The sequence below is a fragment of the Mesocricetus auratus genome, unplaced genomic scaffold (genome assembly GCF_017639785.1).
Source record: "Mesocricetus auratus isolate SY011 unplaced genomic scaffold, BCM_Maur_2.0 Super-Scaffold_2245, whole genome shotgun sequence".
Taxonomy (NCBI): Eukaryota; Metazoa; Chordata; class Mammalia; order Rodentia; family Cricetidae; genus Mesocricetus; species Mesocricetus auratus.
In genome coordinates this window covers 13,564,910-13,586,294 of record NW_024429180.1, presented here as the reverse complement: position 1 = coordinate 13,586,294, position 21,385 = coordinate 13,564,910, and positions in this window count along the sequence as shown.

Here is a 21,385-nt window from a genome sequence, read left to right as displayed (position 1 = left end):
TGTGTGTGTGTCTGTGTCCATATGTGTTTTTGTGCCTTTTCATTGTCTCTGGTTTTTATCCTGATTACTGGCTTATTTTATACTCTTTAGGTTTGTTTTTATGTTACTGTGCTATACAAATAATGTTTGACTTTTCTAAAGCAGGTTTGCTTTCTTATGAGCACAGGAAAGGAGGGTGTAGATTTGAGTGGATAAGGATGGGAAGAAACTCTGGAAGGAGTTGGGGGAAGAGAAGCCATAATTAGAATATATTGTATGAAAATAACATATTTTCAATGAAAATTCAAAAATAAGCCTAGAAATATATTTGTTATTTCACCACTTATTTAATTTATATTTTACTGGTGACATCTTCAAAAAAGCTCATTATTTTGAAGCTGTCTTCACTTGATTATCTGCTGAAATCACTTGGTCACTTTGAGATAGCCGGAAACAACTCTGTAGCCATGGAAGAGCTTCCAGAGAAATAAACAGTTTGTATACATTCATTACAATGACATCACACCAGAGCCAAAGCTTGTCGGCCACAACCTCATTCTTGATGTTTAAAACATAGCACCAAACCAATGACACCTACCCGGGTCTCAGAAGATTCCCCCTTTCCTTCCAATAAAATATGACCTTACTTGAACTTTCATAAAGGTAATCAACTCAGGCCTTCTGAGCATTCCAAATGCCACAGATCCGCTAACCCTAGTTTCCTTTTGTAATTTGCTGATCAAGTACATGTTTGATAAACAACTTGAAGGTCTTTGAAAACATCCTGTGCTCTGTTTGCTGCAGACAAATTGGATGAAAGCTAAAGTTTACTTAGGGTTATATATAAACCCCCAATCATGTCAGCAGTAGTTTCTCATCAATTGCTTACCACAATAACCTAGAACCTTCTTTGGGTCAAAATAAATGAAAAATGACTTTTGCATGTAGACGTAAGCTAGACATTGCACATTGGATATATTAACTCTATTACTGATTTTCATACAGATATTTCAATTTCAAATCTAAATATATTATAGACTAGTGATTCCTTATGGGAAGTTGAATTATTTTATGTCTACATTCTTTGTAACACTTGAATCATGAAAACAATAGTCAGCATATATGTGGCAGTCAACAGACAACTTGTAAAAGCTAGGTCTTTTTCTTTTTTTCAACCACACAGATAAGAGAAATCAAATGCATGTCAGCATCTTTAGCAACAACTGCATTTAGCTCCTGATCTATCTTATCAGCACTCTACTTATTATTCTTAAATTTGAACTCTTGTTGCTAATCAAATAAAGGCTTGAATGTAGGAACAGTTCATCAAAAAAATCAGACTTCTAATGTTTTTATATGTGATTTATTTATTTTCCATTTTCCCTTTATTTTTGTTTTATGTGTGCCGCTGTTTTGCCTGCATGTATCTCTGTGCAACACATGAACGTGGTACCTTCAGTAGGCAGAGAAGAGCATCAGATCCCCTGAGACTGGAGTTATATGAGCCACCAAATTAACACTAGGACTCTTCTTCTGGGAGAGCAGCTAATAATGCTCTTGATCACTGACCTGTACCACCAGCCCCTTGATTTCCATGTTTATTCTGCTTTAAAAATAAAAATATGGTGCAAGAATAATTATTACACTGCTTTTTGCTCAGTAACTCCATTAGAAGCCTCGATTTTCATTTAACGCACAATATGTCTTAGAGTTCATGTTACAGGGACAGAGGAGCATATTGTCGTCCATGTTTGTCCTCAGCAGAGTACACCATGTGACCATTTACAAAATATAAGTCAGGAGAATTTGCAGATCATGCTGTCATGTTTTACCTAAACTCACCTTCACAAGGAAGGCAAACAGCCTTAAAGTGTTCCTGCAAAGAAAAAGCAAGTTGGGAGAGTAGATGGGAGCAAGGAACTACAAAACCAGAACATATACTCCTGGTCTACTAGAGTAGTGGATGAAAGATTCACAGTTTTCAAGACAGCAACTGGAACACAGATTGACATTTAGCATCATTAATTATGAGGCAAACATGTACTAGCTTCCTCATAATACTTAGTCATTGATGATATGAAAACTTTGGAATCATCACGATGTTTCTGCATCAGGTCCTCTGTGAATATATTATGGCTTCCAATTTAGTGTTTTTACAGGGTCTAGAGTGTGTGAAAGAGTGAATCTCTGATATTCTTGTACCTTGACTTGGGGTCTTTTCCTTTTAGTTGCTTGCCCTGTCTACCTTCTATGTGATAATATTCTTTATTTTTTATATTTTATTGTGTTATATTTAAAAGCTATAGCATTTTATAAGGGATTTATCATTAATGCAAGACATTGTTAATAAAAATTAAATTGACAAGACATATTTAAGCAAATATATTAAATTCACGTCTGTAGCAAATTGTTATACTATGTCATAAATAGATGATCAATTCTAACTTAAATATATTTAAAGAATTATAACTTGTATATGTTTAAGACTTTGATGTTTTCATAAATTTTAGTTATAAAAGTATAATGGACACAATATAGGGGATTAAATTCTTAATCATAGAGTCTTAAGTAATCTGTAAAGTGTTCAAATGAGTCCATGACCACAGCAAATTTTGTTAGTGAATTTATATTGAATTTTTTCCCACTCAACACAGAACACTGAAAAATATTTTGGTCAGTGAAAATCTTTGTTTGTGGTAATGAAAATGTAGAAACAAAATATAGGAAAAATCAATGGTCTGGCAAATGAAACATCCTCATTTTGCCTTCTTCTAGACCCCAAGAACCACAATTGATAAACACCTGTATCTATGGAGACACTCAAAATCAGTTACAGCAGCTACAAAGGAAACATGTGTTCTCTTTGTAATTGAGGAATATGATGGAATGAACGTCCCACTTCAAAATTTCTTCATAGTATGGCATAATAGTCAGCACTTACATGGTTTTATTTTGAAACTCCTCTATACAGCAGACTGAACACATTTATTCAATGAATCTTTAGAGGCTGCTGGTGAGGGCCCATAAATCTACCCAATTCAGGTAGCAGAAAGATAGATCACACAGATGTTTATAATCTTATAAAGTATTATATCACATATTTCTAATTATAACAGCCTTACATCAGCCTCAGTTTTGTGAAATATGCTTCATCATCTTTGTGTCTGTAAGTACTAGTAATTTGTGAACAATGGTTTTCATGCAATTACCTTTTAGTAGTGTGCCTTATGTCTGATTGCAATAACTGATTGCTACTTTTTGTTAAAGAAACAATTGATTTGTTCCGAAACCCTTGACAAAATAATACACTGCCACTGATGGGTGGCAACTTATAGTTTAATTATCATTTAAATATAGTTTATTTATCATTTAAACTACACACTTTCACCTAAATTTGGGTTTCTCCTGCAAGAGAAGGTGAGTAAAAGAGAGATATAAAGGTTACTTGATGGGCAGTAATGGAAGGGTCCAAAAGAAGTAACAAAGCCGTTTAAAAATCAACTTGACAGGTTTCAAAGGTATTGTATTCTTAAGTATTCATTATGTAGATGACTGTAATTTGTGCTGAATTAAGTTTAAAGGAATTGAAACAGTGCCTTTGTGTTTATAGCATTTTCTAGGATTTGAGAAAATGTTTAAGAAGGTCCATTTCTTTCTTTTTAGTGCTCACTTGGAATTGTTTATTGAAAAAAAAACTCAGGAAGAAAGAAACAAAGGAAGCTCTGAACTCCATTTTTAAATATATGGGTTCATTTCTTTCATGCCTGTGTATTAATTAACTGCTGGATAAAGCAAAATCGATGCCAGTGCATCCATCAATTACATTAAATTATAAATGAAAAAGCAAGTTCTCTTAATATAGATATCAGAGAAAGAGGATTTACACTCATAGGGAAACAACACAAACACCCAAAACATAGACACATACTCTCAAACACAAAAGTCAATTCACTGGTTTGAGAAAAGAATTATCTAATATTTCTATCGCCTAAAGGGCAGGAGAGTTCTATGAAGGAATGATCAAAATAAATAATACATTTGTGATTAAGGAAATGATTCATTAGACAAAATGCTTGTTATGTCAATGCAGACCTAGAGTTCAGAACTCCCCAAAAGTCAGGTAGGCAAGCATATTGTAACTGCAAATTATTACTTGTGTAGCAGAGACTGGGAAGTCTGGAAAAGATAGCTAATTTTAACAGCCAGAGGTAGTAATTTCAGGTGAATAAGAGACCCTGTTGCAGACAAGCGTAGACAAAGGATATACTGAACATCACTCTGGACTTTCATGTGCATACACTACTTCATAAAAGTAGATATGTTCCCCGGGCAGTGGTGGCACACGCCTTTAATCCCAGCACTCGGGAGGCAGAGGCAGGCGGATCTCTGTGAGTTCGAGGCCGGGCTGGACCGATAGCCTCCAAAACAATACAGAGAAACCCTGTCTCGTAAAAACCAAAAAAAAAAAAATTAGATGTGTTCACACATATGCCTACTACAAACACACACAAATGCACACACATACACACACACACTCACACACACGAAATGATGAGTCAATTGTGTCTTAAACTCACATTATTGTAATTACATTCATTCTGTCAACATTATAATTGAAAATCTCTGAGGCTTACGTGATAACTCAGAACAGTGACTGTGAAACAAGTACAGGGGTTGAAATTCAGGTTCCTGCTACCCAAATAGAAGACAGGCATTGTCACACATATCTGTAACTGTAGAGATGGATGCTTGTGTCAGGTGGATCATTATTATTATGTGGCCATCTAGTCAAGACATCTGATGAGCCCTGGATTTTATTAGTGTCTTGTCTTGAATGGTAAGTGAGAGAACAATAGTTGAAGAAGTCTAGTGTCAATCCTTAGGTAAACCCCTAGATATGTACCCAATCACAGACATGTACAAGAGAGCAGACATATTTTGCACATACCGTAATACAAAATATCAGCAAAGGATAAAAACTATGCAATCATTACCAGTTTAATGGATACACAATACCAGAATGTTTAAATATATTTTAAATGATTTACACTGTGGTTATTTTATATTACATATTTTTTCTTCACAATAAATTCTGGTCATTTTTCCTTGCCCTCAACACCTCCTAGAACCCCACCTCCCTACACATCCAGATCTTAATCTATCATTCTCTTGTAAAGAGAAAATTAAAAATCAAACAAATAAAAAATAAGTATATCAAAATGAAAACCTTACAAAAGCACACACAGAGGGAGAGAGAGAGACAGAGACAGAGACAGAGACAGAGACGGAGAATTACCCAGGCAACCAGACAATCAAACAGCCAACCGAACAAAAAACATGAAGTCAATTTGTGTTAGCCAGCTAATTCTGATCACACACAGTGTCTGCCCTGGAATGTGGTAGAAATACCCAGTGTCACTACAGCAATAAAAAATTATTTTGTCCTCTCCTGGAAGGTATGAATTGCAAATACCTTCTCCATTAGAGATAGATTTCTGTGCCCCATTCCTCTTCCCAATCCTTTGATTTTGTCATTTGAGCATGTGGAGTCTTCTGTGTGCTGTTGGTGTCTGTACATTCCTATATGACTGCCCTGTGGTGTTGGGAAGATGATGTTTCCTTGGGGTAATCCACCACTTTTGACACTTCAAATTTTTCTTCTTCATCCTTCACATAAGTACCTAACTGTGACTGGAACTGTAAATTAAGACATTCATTTATAGCAGAGACCAATGTTTTTAACTTACTGCATGATGTACAGTTGTGCATCTCTGTTGGCATCTTCGTGTTAATGCTCATATATGGCAAAAATAAGTTTCTCTAATTAGGGGTGAAAGAGACCCTTATCTATGGGTCTAATATTATGTTATTAGGCCTAATTGTATTGCTGTTAGTCTTTGGCAAAGTAAGTTGTAAGCTTTTCTCTAGGGAACATGACCTATCCAGCAGTGTTTGGCAATGATTTTATGCCATGCATTAGGACTTAAATCCGTATTTTTGTAGAAAGTAATTGCTTACTCCAATACTATTTTCATCCCTAAAATATATTATAACAGTTATGTTCAATTAATTTACATGACTTATAATGATACTTTTCAAAATAGTCTGTTTAACACACTTTTAGTTGTACAAGCATGACCACTCTTTAATATATTTGAACATTTTATACACCACAGATAAAATTATGTATACACAAAGAACCACTAAGCATTTTTATCCATTCCTCTTATTCCCATTGCTTAGTAACCATCAATCTCTTGGTTATCTTTATGAAACTGCATCATAGATATTTAATATGAATGTGCTCATATATCATATGCTTACACAATATATGGTTTCTGAAACGAGTGATTTTTGAGTACTTTCTAACTTGTAACATATATCAATACCTCATTATTAGCACCAAGTGCTAGACTATGACTAGCTGGGTACTGTTGGCACATGCCTTTAATCCCAAAGCTTGGGAGGCAGAGGGAGGCAGATCTCTGTGAGTTTGAGAACACCCTGATCAAAAGAGCTAGTTCCAGGACAGCCTCCAAAGCTGTCTCGAAACTCATCCCCCACAAAAAGACTATGACTAAACATGTTTCTGTTAATCTTCAGTTTATGAAACTGACTTATTCTACAATTTGCACTTTGGGGGATGGAAGTGTATTCAAGCATGTGTGTGATTATTGTTTAAATAAGGATAACTGTATGTACTGGCATTGAGGAATTTCTATTTATTTGGGACAGACAAATGTTCTTATTACTCTTCAAATATTTTGCAACAGACCCAGACCATCGCAGAAATCAACAATTATAAAAATTCAGAGAACAACAGGCTGTAGGCTTCTCATTCCCAGTTCATGTATCTACCACACAGCTCCTACATTCATCTTGGGCAACACAAATATGTGAGGGGAGAAAGTCTGAACAAGCAAAATTAGGAACAGTGTGTCTATGGCTAAGTACTGTCATCAGTATATAACAGAGAAACCTTATCCATGTAATCTCAAGAGTATAGTTCTCTAAATAAGAGCTTCACAATGTCAACTTCAGGTGATATAACAAAGAGAGGACATGGCATGACACGGTTCTCTATCTATCTGTGTGTGTGTGTGTGTGTTTGTGTGTGTGTACATGTATATAATATAAAAACTAACTTTAACATATGAAAAGAAGAAATGTGATATTAACTTTTCTGACCCTAACATATTTTGCTTATAATAATGATTTCTATTAACATCCATTTTCTTGAAAATGCATGATTTCAGTTTTCTTAATTGCTTCAAAAATTCCACTGTGTATATACACCACACTTTTTGAATTCTGGCTGCAATGAATTATGCAGCAATAAACATGAATGGAGTGCAATGCATTGACTTACAATTTTTTTATGCAAGGACTCAAAACTGCTTTGGCTGGTTTCATGGTAGAGCTACCTAAAAGAGAAAACATCAGTCAAAAATGTAGCTGTGTCTCTATGAAGTCTGAATTACATTGCATTTAATATATCCTCTTTCATTTTTTGTTAATCTTATCTTTTGGTGATCCGTTTATTTTTATTGTATGTAGATTTTAATACAATGTGTTTTGATTACATTTCCCTTCCACAAACTTCTCCAAGACTCTCCCCACCGCCTTATATCTGAACCTACATCCTTTCTTTTCCTCTTTAGAAAACAAATGCCATCTAAGGAATGATAACATCATGAAATAATATATGGTAAAACACAAATAAACCTGAATAGGACAAAACAAACAAAGTGATGAAAAGAGTCATAGATAAACAAACACAGGAAACATATATATATATTCAGAGCCACATAGAAATCCCACCAAGAACTTCCAAAGATACCCCTGAGCATTTTTTGTTGTTGACTATTGCTGGCCATGAGGCTTGCTCTTAAGAGTGGTCAGTATCCCCATTAATACTCCATTGCACAGAAATATTTTTCCTTTTGTGAATGATTAGCAATTGCCAATATCTTCCAGGTTAGGGATGCAGGCTTGTGTCTACTTCTCTCAGTGCTGTGACCCCACCTGGCACAGATTTGGCAGGCCCTGTGCCTGCTTTCCTGCTCTGTATGAGTTCATAGGTATGTTGGTCTCGTTGTGTTTTGGTGCCATTGTTTGCTTGGCGTCCTCCACACCGTATTTCTATCTGCTTTTGCACATGGTTCACTGAGTCTTCCGTGGACTAATATGATGGAGTCCTCTCATTTAGCACTCAACTGTTCAAGATTTCTAACTCTATGTACGTTTCTCAGTTTTGGGTCTCTGTACTTACACACATCTCCTGCAGGAGGCAGCTTCTCTGCAAATCCATGAGTAAGGGAGAATGTCATTTGAAGGTGTTTCATAAGTATGAAGTTTTAGCAGAGCAGCAATATTCAGTTTTGCCCTATCTCCCTATCTGATTTGGTTTCTAGACCTTGGTCACTTGACTACCATCATTTATGGGTTTATGGGCTTCGTTCCATTGAGTGAGATTTAAATCCAGTCTGATATTGTTTTCTTCCTCTCACAAAACTTATATTATTGTTTCCCTAGTATATCTTGCAAGCAGGTCATCATTGTTAATCAAAGGGTTTGTGGCTGGCTTGGTGTTTGCTTTTCTCCTTTGGTAGCTTTCAGAGGCTTTACAGCACTTTGTCTTCAAATAGTTGACATTTTCTAGAAGTATTTCATTTCTATGTATTAATCACCATTGTTTTCTGCAACTGTCTTTATATTCACGCTCTCTCTGCATCTTTCTGCTTTCATCTTTATTAGAATGTTTTCACAGTATAAATATTACAAGTTTAATTCATTTAGCTGTGTAAATAAATTCTATGTTCTCTAACAGTTCATTATATTTGGTTTATACAGTTTGATTTTGCTATCCACAATTTAGACTCCAAAGTGATTTTTCCAAGATTTTTTATTAGCTGCTCTTTCTATGGTGTTTTCTGCTCCAGTTGTTCAGAGCCACTGGCTCTTTTGTCCCACTGAAATGTCGAAAACATTGCAGAGTTTTTGTCAAATGAAATATTCAGGGTGATGCTTTTGATATAATTACGTAAGGTGGTAACACCTTTGCTTTCTTCTGGAATGTTTTCTCGTAATCAGTCCATAGATTTTGACATTCTTGATCTCATCAGCTTCTTGGTACAATATTTAACTCTGTTTTTGTTACTTGACACGTCAATCAACTTAACACACCAGTGTAGGTGTTCTAGGGAGCTCTCTCTCTCTCTCTCTCTCTCTCTCTCTCTCTCTCTCTCTCTCTCTCTCTCTCTCTCTCTCCATCTCTCTCTTTCTCTCTGTCATCTCGGTTTGTTTCCCATTCTGCCGCGAGTGGTTATCTTGCTATAAGCCCAGGCTGTGTTCTTGCTTATGGGTCTACTGCCTCTGCGTCTTCAGGGTTGAATGTACAGTAGTCACCACCATTAATGATCTAGCTGTTCCTCTTTAGGAACTTCTAAATGCTGCAATTCCACAGGTGTCTGAACAGTAAGTAATTCCACATTCCTCCATTTAGTAACTCCTCTTTTGTACGCCTGCATTCAATCCCTGGTTACAATAGACACAACCAGCTGTTTAAAAATCTTCTATTTTTGTGTTTTCTGGTTTTTGTCTGTCTCTCCTTGATTTTCAATTGACTAGGGTCTTTCCTCAATTTCTCGACAACAGAAATTGAAACAGGAGTTTACACATAAGACACTTTAAGTGGAAATGCTGTAATTAGTGCTGTAAAAAGCACATGGCAATAGACAAAAGCAGAAAGAAACACAGGAAGTAACTGCTTTCAGATGTTCATAGACCCGATTCACTTCCTGTGATCATGCCAGGGAATGATCAGAGAAAGAAAATTAGAAAGCTTGGTCTACCTGAGTGACAGATGGCTGCCAAATGATATTCCACTTTGATTGCCTGAACAGAAACTTGATTAATGCAGAGTTTCCAATAATCCAAGAAAAATGAGTGAGCAGGCATGAAAAATGGTGAAAGCCATTCATGTAACAGCTCCATATACAGAATCAAAAGACCAGTGAGATCTAGGACCATTCACATTGTCTCAACAATGTATGTTTCCATATGAAACTTTTTGATACCTCCCCCACAGTTTGTTATCTAAAAGAAGAGTTTTATTGTGGGATTGTATTGCACTTAACCATTTATTCCCACATCATAATTGCTCAATTTTTCTATAATATGAGATGAACAACCTCACACACAGTTACGTAGATGTCTGAGTTGCCAGAAATCCTTTATTTTTATTTTATCGTCAAGCACCTGGTGAGATGCGCTGCTCACTCTTGAAAGCTTTTCTCACAGCTTTTTGTGATTTGAAAAGGAAAAAAAAGAGACATATACTGTTTTCCCTCAATCTGTGAAGTTTGATTTTCACATCCTGCATCTGACAATATACCACACTAAAGGAAAATGCAAAATATTTGAAGTGGGACATAAAATTGTAGATGAATCTTTGCAAGGTAAGTGGCAGGTAACTGTCAAGTCTTCACAGAGAATATAATTGTCAAAACATCATGAAATAAAGATTTCCAACAAAAATATATTTTCTTAGGTTTCTGTATTGATAATGATGATAAATTACCTCCATATATATTCGAGCATCTCTATTGTTACATTTTCTTGGCTTATATCTTTCAAAGACATCACAGTAAAAATTACAAGAATGTAAATCTCCAATCCACGTCTGTAGCCTTTATTGTATAAGAATGATAATCACTTCATATTCAATGTATTGAACTGTCAGATACCAGAAGGTACTCTTCAACATTTAAAGTGCTTCAGTGCCCCTTAATAGTTTTGCTTATATATGAATGAAAATAATCAGCTACCCAGAGGTTTTCTAATTCATTGTCTGACTCCCATTGCTTAAATAATTCAATTTTCCAAGTCTTTTATTCAGGGAATCAATTATTAAATAATCAAATAAGCAGCCACTTAAACACATGGAAATGAGAAAGATCTGTATATAGCAAATAAGAAATTCCATTCTTTAAAATATAAATTTATTTAGAGAGCACATAAAGCCAAATGGCTGCTCTTCTCAATTGTGATTTTTACATCTTTGTGGAAGTAGGACAGATCACTGAGATTTCACTTCCCCAAGACTCTTCCTCAGATTTTTCAAAGTAGCCTATTTATATTTAATGATCTGGTATTCTGCCTTCCCTGCCTTTTGCAAGGTTATGTACTTTTACTTTTATATTACTAAAAATACTGTTCGACTTAACATGGTAATGTCTCTGGAGCTGCACATATAAGCAGAACTAATGACACATAGTGCTTGCCCTTGATCCTCTCTCTCTCTGCAATGCAAAGTGAAGCTCTTTCCTTTCAAGGGATGCTGTCATGGGGTTTCTACTCATCTTTGCTGCTCGGTAGATCTCAGGAGGATGATAAAACATATATTTCTTTCTGAAAAACAAATGTTTCTTAAAGCTGTTAACATAAAGCCTAAAAGTGTACAGTATTTCTGTTCTTCATGAATGGTACAAGTTTTTTCTTTTAATAAGAGAAAAATATAGGGCTGGAGAGATGGCTCATTAAGAGCACTTGACTGCTCTTCTAGAGGTCCTGAGTTCAATTCCCAAAAACCACATGGTGGCTCACAACCATCTGTAATGTGATCAGATTCCTTCTTCTGGTATGCATGAACAAATACTTCCCTCTTAAAAATAAGGGAGAAAATATAAAAAAGGCATCATTATACATTAATAAAATCCTCCTACAATCTAAAGATGAATAAACAAATGATAACCCTTCTACTTGTGACACCACTGGTAAGCATGAGTCACTTTAACCTGCTTTAGGTTTAGAATGCAGAGGTCAGGTTGAAGCATGTGAAGAACAGTATTTGTTGCAACCAAGTAACCTCAATTTATGTTATGAATGAAATCACATGAGTAGTTATAATATAAATATTTATAATATCTCATCTTAGTTATGAAAGGGATGTTACATTATTAAAAATATTCTTTCAAGTTACTTATCTCAATTATAATACCTCTTCATTAAGTTCTATTTCCATCAGACATACAAGATACAGACAATAGGTAAGGGTTTTTATTAAGTGAATTATTCTCAAGGAATAATAGTAAGATATAATTTGTATAGACTAATATATGCTACAGGTCTTTGGAATTTCTAAACTCTCTGGGGAAAGACTGTTCCTAAGAGATGATTTCCTGTCTAGTAGATTGACAACCTCAACTATATTAACTGATAAGAGCAGGACAACTGGTAACTCTTTGTTCCGGTCCCAACTAGTTAATGATCTTAAATTCCAAAGTGAAGGTCAGAAAGTCAAGTGTCAGAGATGCTTTGGCAAGAGAGTGGATTGAGTTGAGAATGACATCACCATTTACACATGAATGAAAGCCCCTACAGAAACTGGTTGCAGCCACATGTGGTGCACAGAGAACTCTGCTTTAAAAGCCTAAAACCCACAAGTGTAAAAGGGAATGCCACAACGGAAATGACCTAGAAAGTGACAAAAGACCACATATCCTGTCTTTTGCTTGCTCTGGTCCACATTCACGATCTTAAGGCTTTTGGCATTTGATTTTCTGTCATTTTTTGGTACTTTTCATATCCCCATGATCCAGTTCTCTGTTTTAGAACACAATTCTATGTCTTGACTTCAGTAGTGTCCATGATTTTGAAAAACTATTCTGAATGCTGAACTTTTGTTTTCCAGTTTCTGTGATCTGCCTATAATGAGAACGGAGTGCCAATCCTCTTGCTTCTTTGTATACATTCAGTAAGATTTAACATATCTCAGGCTGGGCCCGATTTCACTAAGTAGCTGAGGATAACCTTGCATTTCTGGTCCTCCTGTGTCTATTTCCTGGGTACTGGGGAAACAGGAATATGATTATCATAGCTCCTTTTCTGTGGCCTCTGGCCTGTTGATACATAACAACATGATTAGCATAGTATTTTAGACACATATTTTGTTTTAATAACCTTTTAGTTTTCAGTTTTAGTCATTCTCTGTGAAACTATGTAAACCAATTAAAAGCATTGTGTTACTGAAAATGAAAACATGGAAGGATTATAGAAAAAATTTGTGTATGTTTAATTTGTGAATTATGTAGAGAAAGTAAAAGTTGAAAAAGTCATGGTAAGTAAAAAGAAAGACAAAATAGAAGCTGTCATGAAAATAAGCTTCGGTGTTTCATTTCTTTCTAGGATAATTTTGCATTTCTTTTGTTTGTGTATTTCAGGTAGTTAAATAAATAGTTAGAGAAGTAGCTATTGTAGGATTATGATTAGAGTGCTTCGAAAATCAAAAGAACAGACTGGAAAAATATATATATTTATACATAGATAGAAATGAGATTACTCGACACAATATTTCTCTGACGGGAAAAGAGATATCCAAAACAGACACTGTGACCTCTCTTTAATTATCAGACTATTAAAAAACTGTGCCCAAAGAATTAAATTAAAATAGGAAGGGAAAGTCTGAAGCCTAAGATAGCCTGAAGATGAACTTGCCTCACAAAGAAAATTGTCACATAATCCTGACAACATTTGAATATGTGTACTTTTTAAAATTGTCATTACCTTTTTCCTCTAAAACTGAAACAAAGGCTACAGAAATTCAGAAAAATAGACAGTTTCCCTGGCTACTCAGATGAGCAAAATCTATATAAACATACTTCTCTTCACTTAGTTTTTGTGTTTATTATTTACTTATTTATGCATTCAGTCAATCATTCATAGTCAGAATGAGTATACTAGTCTATCTTTAAACTTGCTATGTCTCAAAGCATAAACTTTTCCTGCTGTTATACCCTTCACCTCCCAACTATGCAAATACTATTTTATGCAATATGCATGGATTTAAAAGGTGATTACTCTGGCCACAGTTTTTCCAATAACAAGTTTTCATCTAAGAATATACTGTAACATTTTGAGGTTAATATGTTAAAATCCAATTTCCAATGTGATACACCTATGTAATGTACTCTTTAAGGGCTAATTAGGCAATGAGACCCCATTCCAATGAATGGTGTTAAATACCCTTTTTAAAAGTATTAGAAACAGAATACTCTTTTTATTGGTAAAAATGTTACATAGCTCTTTCCCTGGTTTTGACATTCCCATTTCTATCATGAGTTGCTCTGGTTAGCCACCAAAGACGTGAGCCTGAAATCCCAGCAATGAAATTAGCAGAAAAACACAGGTTATTGCTAGTTCTTAGACATGGTGAATAAGGACACTTACATTCTGAAGGCATGGAAAGTTTTATACAGTTTCCTCCTGTGTCAACTACATGAAGATTTCAGGTGTTAGGCTTCATCAGGAGTCAAAGGTTAAGGGAGGATTGAGGCATGTGTACAACTTCAAATGAGGCAGACTTGCTTGCAGATGTCATATGGATGAGTGAGGAACCTGAATAAATTTAACATCTCATTTATCTGGACTTGGATAGACTCCTTATTTGGGTCTGTCACTATTTTGCATGAACACTCAGAAAATGTCATGCAACAAATTTAATTTCCAAGTAGTATAGCAATGATTCCAATATATTTTAAATATCATAAAACTTAAGCTCCCTCTGGCTCCCACTAGTCTCCTAGTCCCTTTATTTTGTCAAATGAAGTCACAAGAAATACATAGATTATAACACAGAAGGTGGAGTTACTACAGATTACATAATATATTCCCCGAGGAATGATATTGGGTAATGACTAAAATGATAACTCCAAAGGAACATTACACCAGACTACTTTTTATAGGTAGGTTATAGGCTGTTTTCAAAGGCTCTGAAATGTGTGCTCTCCCTTACGTTTTCTCACCCAGGGCAATGTTAATCCTGTGTAGACTGACTCTGTAGGAAGGTGACAAGTACATATCCACCTGTACTTGCACTTGGAAATATATCTGCATAAAGAGAAAGTCCTTACTCTTATTTGATTGTTACATTTTTATCACATTGTCTATAAATAAGAAACAAGCTCATTGAGTAAGAACTGAGAAAGTTATTCATTTTATGCTGTTACATCGATTTCTTAATTCCTAAATAGAAATATTATATACTAATGCAATTTTTGGAAAAAGATAAGAATCACCTACCTGATACATGACTGATTCCTTGTGTGCACTAATAAAGATTAACTATTAGTGGATGTATGTTGGAGTTAATGGTTCCCAAACTTTAACAAATTCATTTAAAGACGTGAATTAAAACAGAAAGGTGACTGATATTCCATTATTTTGAGCAAAGAAAAAATCGTGTAAACAGTAGACTAAAGTGAAATAAAGAAAAAAAGAAGTGCATTTATAAAAATAGACTTTGTCTGAAGGAATTAACTTTCCCTTATTAGAAGTCAATAAAGCCTGTTTCATCTTTACCCTTCTTTGTTTCCTATTATGTTATAGATGCCAGGTGTAATTGTGAGGCTTTCACATTACATTCAGAAAGCATTTTGAATTCCTTATTTTTATTTTAAACTTTTGTTTTTCTCTTGTACATTCTGTCAATGTCAGCTTTAACTACCTCCATTCCTCTCAGTCCTTCCCTTCTCCTCCCCTCTCACCCAGATCTACTTCTCTTCAGTTTCCAAAAAACAGAACAAGTCTCCCAGAGAAATCCACTGAATATGACCTAATGAGACAAAATAAGACTAGGCTCAAGCCATCAACCATATCTTGACTAGATGAAGCAAGCCAGTAAGAGAAAAAGGGTCTCAAGTGTAGGGAACAGAGTCAGACACCTCCACTTCCATTGTTGGAAGGGCCACAAGAACACCAACTCCACAATCATGAGTTATATGTAGAGAACTTAGCTCAAACCCGTACAGGATCTGTGTCTATTGCTTCCAACTCCCTGAGACCCTATGAACCCTGCTTAGTTGATTGCATTTAAAATTTTAAGAACACTGTGTTACTTTACATTTTCTTAAAATTAGTGTTATCAGGGACTCAGCTGAAAATGAGGGAGTAGTATACCCTCAGTGATCTTCAACCTGATAGCCACTAGCCAGGCATTGGACACTTAATTTCATTTAAAGAACATTCATGTAGATAATCTTCAATTCATTTATTATTCACAATTTTATGTGTATTTTTTAATTGAAAGCAAAGGTTACTGTGATGCTGGAATGTTTAGATACCCAAACTTAAAACTACTACACAATTATCAAATTTTATTTCATGAAAATTTAGAAACAGGAAAATTTTCATGAATTTCAACTTAACTACAAAGAAATACTTATGTGGAAATATAACCCAGTGAATGTTTTTAAATACCCACCTAAAACATAATCAACATTTGTCTGCTGACAAGGTGTTTCTTTTAATGGAAAAACAAAGATATCAAGATTTAAAACAATAAACAATATGTTTATGAAAGTCTGTTAATATGTTGTTATTTATGTGGTTATTCATCTGTGTATTAGTGCTCACACCTGTGTGTGCACTCGGAGGTCAATGTAGGATGCCAGATGTCCTTCTCTATCATCTCTGTCTAATTCCCATGGAACAAGGTCTCTCTCTGATCCTGGAGCTCATCAGGAAGCTAGAAACCATCAGAGACCCTGTAGTCTGTCTCCTCAATAGAGTTAGCATAATAGATAACCTAGATTAATCTAGCATATATGAATGCTAAGATCCAAATGTCTTATAAATATAATTATGCACTGACCCCTCTCTCCATTCCTTAAACACATTTCTACCTCTAAGATATTCCAAAAATGAACTTACAAATGAATACTTTTGATGTTTCACAATTTCAAAGCTTGAAAAAATTAGATTCTCTCTGTGTTCCAGCATAGCTGTGTTTTTTTTTTCTGTGTTGTCAGGTAACCTAACTAAACCTGTAATTTCTTTTCTAGTTCACTGATAATGAAGTACAAATGGTGATTTTATTAGCATATATTCATCACTCTGCACCTGTTCTAGTGATTATAAACAAGTGATTAATGTGAAGGAGACATCTTAAACAAATTTCTAATTCTAAAATGAGACTAAAGTGAAATCAGAAATTAAAATGTTTCATGAATTCAAGGTTGGTGAAAGTAGATACTCATTATGTCCACCATAACTGTTGACTTTCTTTGATATAAAGGTGACCTAACTACACCTTTAATTTCTTTTCTAGTTTGCTGATAATGAAGTACAAATAGTGATTCTATTAACGTATGCCCATCAGTCTACACCTGTTCTAGTGATTATAAACAAGTGATTAATGAGACGGAGGCAGCTCACTTTATGAGAGAATGTCACTCTCACTCTTGCTGACACTTCATTGTGCCAGTCATCTTCAAACAGAAGGTCACAGCTGTTCCGTGACATTTTTACACAATGGAAAAACCAGACTGTTCCGTAGAGAAATAAAAAGGGAAATTTAATAACCTGACATTTGAATGGAGAAATAAGCCATTTCAAATACAGGCAATTGTACATGGATCTTAGGTGATGTTTGAGAAATGGAACAGGTTGTTTTCCTGGGCTATTTCTAATACAATGACCTAGCTAAGACATCATTGTTAGCCAGGTTTTCATCCAGTGTGCACCATGAATAAGCTTATGATATCTCTGTGGCACCGGAAAACCACACAACTCTCTTTGATTTTAACACATACGTTGAATCACTGTTCAATTATAGCTTGACAGCACTTTGCTAGTTGTTTATATTTATTTTAATGTGGAACTGACATAAGAAGGTACTTCTACAAAATTACAAATGTTATTGAGCATATTATATTTAGGAATATATGTACATTATTTAGTCAAAAGGAGGTCATTAATTTGAAGTAAAGCATGCAGGACATAAGTAAGGGCCTTTAAAAAATATTCATTTATTTATTTTACATTCCACCTCAGTGAGCACTTATATGGCCAGGTTAGTTGATTCTGTGGGTTTTCTTGTGATGTCCATTACCTATCAAACTCCTACAATCCTTAATCCCTCTCTTCAACAGGATTCTCTGAGCTTGGCCTAATGTTCGCCTCTGAGACTCTAAATATGTTTCCACTGTTTGCTGGATGGAGCCTCTCTGATGACAATTGAACTAGGTACCAAACTGTGGGTGTAACATAATATCATTAGGCATCATTACATTGACACTTTTTCTTTTCTACAGTCATGTTTGGTTTATCTTGGGTCTCTAGGCTTAGGATATCTTCATGGCACCTTAAAAACTCATAAACATGAGCCTGTGAGAGAATGTTTATGTTCCTTGCCATTTTAGATCAAATGGCAGTACATTTTCCCTCTTTCTTATAATAAGTATAGAGCAAGAAACAACAGTTCTAAGGCATTTCACAGGTTTGTGACTTTGTGAGAAGATAATTACTACTTGATAGTCATTACCAAGTAGAGGTCCCCCAATATTAGGATGATCATCCCTGGGAGAGAACTGAGTACAGGGAGTAGTAATCAAAGGTCAGTGAATGGTTTGCTGAGCAGTGGAGGCTTAGAGCAGCCATTGAGGACATGTGATGATGAGTAGGCAACTCAGGAAGAATGTCTACACACAGGAGAGGTAACCCACCATTCTCCAGGACTATATTTTATTTTCCCCATGTGTCATTTTCAAATGAATGTTTTAGAAATCTTTTAATGTACTTCCTTTTTAGTGGGTAATGGACTCCTCTATGGTATCCTATGGTATCCTCCTGGCTTAGATTCAGTGCTCCATACTTGTAAATCACAATTAAGGTCTTCTATTTATTCTGTTTTAAGGATATGTTTATTGTCTCTTAAAACTTACTGTCCTTCAGTTGTTCTATGGGTGTTCTGTGCATTTTATTCTAGTTTTTATATATTTTTCTACTCATTTTTTTTGTGTTTAAGGGATACAAGCTGTTCCTTGGAAAAGGAAGCTGAAACACTTATGGCTGATACCAGACCTGTTGTCCTCTGTCAACACCCCCCCCCACACACACACACTACATGTCTTCTTTCTCTTGTTCTCTGGCACCTTTTTACAAAGGCTTCTGTTTTGTTTCTGGCCTTTCCTCAATCTGTGACTTTGTAAAACATTCTTTTATTTGGTTAAAATTGCTATGATCCTGCTAAGCTCAACCTGTCCATCACTCCGGGTGGATTCTCTGTAAAAGGAATATCTATCTTTCTTTTGACATCGTTATCCATGTACTCTCTTCCTTATAACTTTAAATTCTCCATTGAAAATAAAATTAATTATCAACTTAAAAAGAGATTAAACTGAAAGCAAATGTTTCTGTATAAAGAAAATTCACAGAAATTAATGTTTCTTGGGATAGCTAATAGGAAGGAATACAGAAGGTTCTGGAAGAGATATCTTAAATCTGAATCTGCAAAAAGAGAGGAAAGAGGCAGGTTTGATGGAAAAGATTTTTGTTCAATTGAAACCTCTAAAGAGAGAACATTAGTCATACAACGATTTGTAGGAAATTGGTGGATGAACATTATCCATTTTTAAAATGGTGTTATGGTCAGAGAATTACATGTACTAATTAGTTGATAGGTTTCTGTTTATTGGTTTGTTTTATGTATCCTAGGATCAGTGTGTTAGCAAGGTTGACCTTGAAATCTAAATCTCTTTCTCAGCAACCTTGAGCACATGTATTGCAGATGTACTTCAACTACCTTAGATTACCATTTACAGGGGAATCAAAGCCCCGGCTTACTTCTTTGTCTACAAGCATTCCACCAGTCGACTACATCACCAAGTCACCAGGTTCTCAGGAATCCTCAATGATCTCTTCCATTTGGGATTAAAAAGAAATAATGTGGCGATTTATGATGCAGATCCAAGACATTCCTGTCAGGTTGCCATCACAAAGATCAGGGCTGAAATAAAAGCAAGATGAAAGAAAATAAAAGACAATCATGGACAGGAGTTCAGATTTTGTTACTTGAAAAAAACTGTTATAAAAGAAGTCATAGTTTGTTGGGGGGGTCTATGAGGACCACCTGGGTCAAGGTCAGAGGGTAGAGTCTGCTGTTTGCTAGTCCTGCAGCCTTCCTGGAACCAGGAGACAATCAGGCACAACAGGGAGTCAAGTCAAGCAAGATCTCTTTTATTGTTTAACAGTGGAGCCCTCATAAAGTGAAAAACCTAAAGTGAAAAATCTCAGGGTGGGAAAAGTATTACCCAATAATTTCAAAGGTGTTCCTGTGATGTATCTAATGTCCTATCCCTGTTAGTCATGGTCTATGAGTGTGATGACCTCATCATGTGTGAGTTTGGGCAGCCAATTGTTTTGCTTAGTAAACACTTGAAGCCTCACTTCCATTGCTTCCTCCCACACCATCTTGTACTGGCACCGGTTGTCAGCAACTACTCCATGTGTTTCACTTACAGATTTAGTTCTGGACATAATCGAAGGAGAGAAGATTTCTTGATGTTTCTTTCTTTTTTTGCATGGTCTCTGCATTTTATGAAAAGCAATACATCATTTTATGATCAGCCTCCAGTAACATAGTTTCCTGGGGTCATTTGTAAAAGTAGATACCTTGTATATGGAAGCCCCAGATGTGGGTATGACTCAAGTAGGGTTAATTGTTCTATCAGGAGTCAAATTCCTCTACTGTTTTTCTCTAGATTGTATGCTGAGCAATCTAGAGACTGCCTGAATGACTTTCCTGCATCAACCTTGTTTCCCATTATGAGCATAAATCATGTTCTCTTACTCCTAATAATACTTTGTGCATTAATATCTAACTTACCTGTTCTAATCTTTGGTAAAAACCCAAAAGATTTAACGTCTGGAATTGGCTACAATAGAAATAATATTACTATCTTTTTAAAAATTCTGTTAGAAATGTAGGCATTGATTAAGACTTTTTCTTGATTTAAGGGATTGAAATTTATGTTTGTTCAAATGTGCCTTTATAATTTAGAGCATCAGTAATGGATCAAGCGACTTTCTCCCTCCATCACAGTATTAGAAAATTCCATCTCTGTATATAGAGTTATATAAATGAGGTCTGTGCTCTTTTGTAAAGTTATGTCTTTGCAGAGAATGGCTACGGTTCCTCAGACAGTAAAAGGTATCTAATTTAGCCACTGCAGACATCTACCTTTGACATGTAATGATGGCTGCAGGGAGATAATTGGAACTTCTACTTGGAAAGAGCCAGGATTCTACAAATTCAGGAAGACCCAATGCAAATATTAAAATCCTGCATCATATTTCATCAGAACCAGAAACAAGTAAATCTAGCAACAACTTTATTGTGTTTGGATACCTCTTCTAACTTTATATTCTCTAAATATCAAATGCTGGGTTCAAAATGCAGAGAACTTTCATCTATTAACATAATTACAACAAAGGATTAAGACTCATGATACATAACATGATTATTATAGTAAGTGTTAAATGAATAAAAGGGATAAATAAAAAGAGTAGTATATATGAAATAGGCTTTACCCATTTTTGTAATTTATTTATTCTTTTAAATGCCATT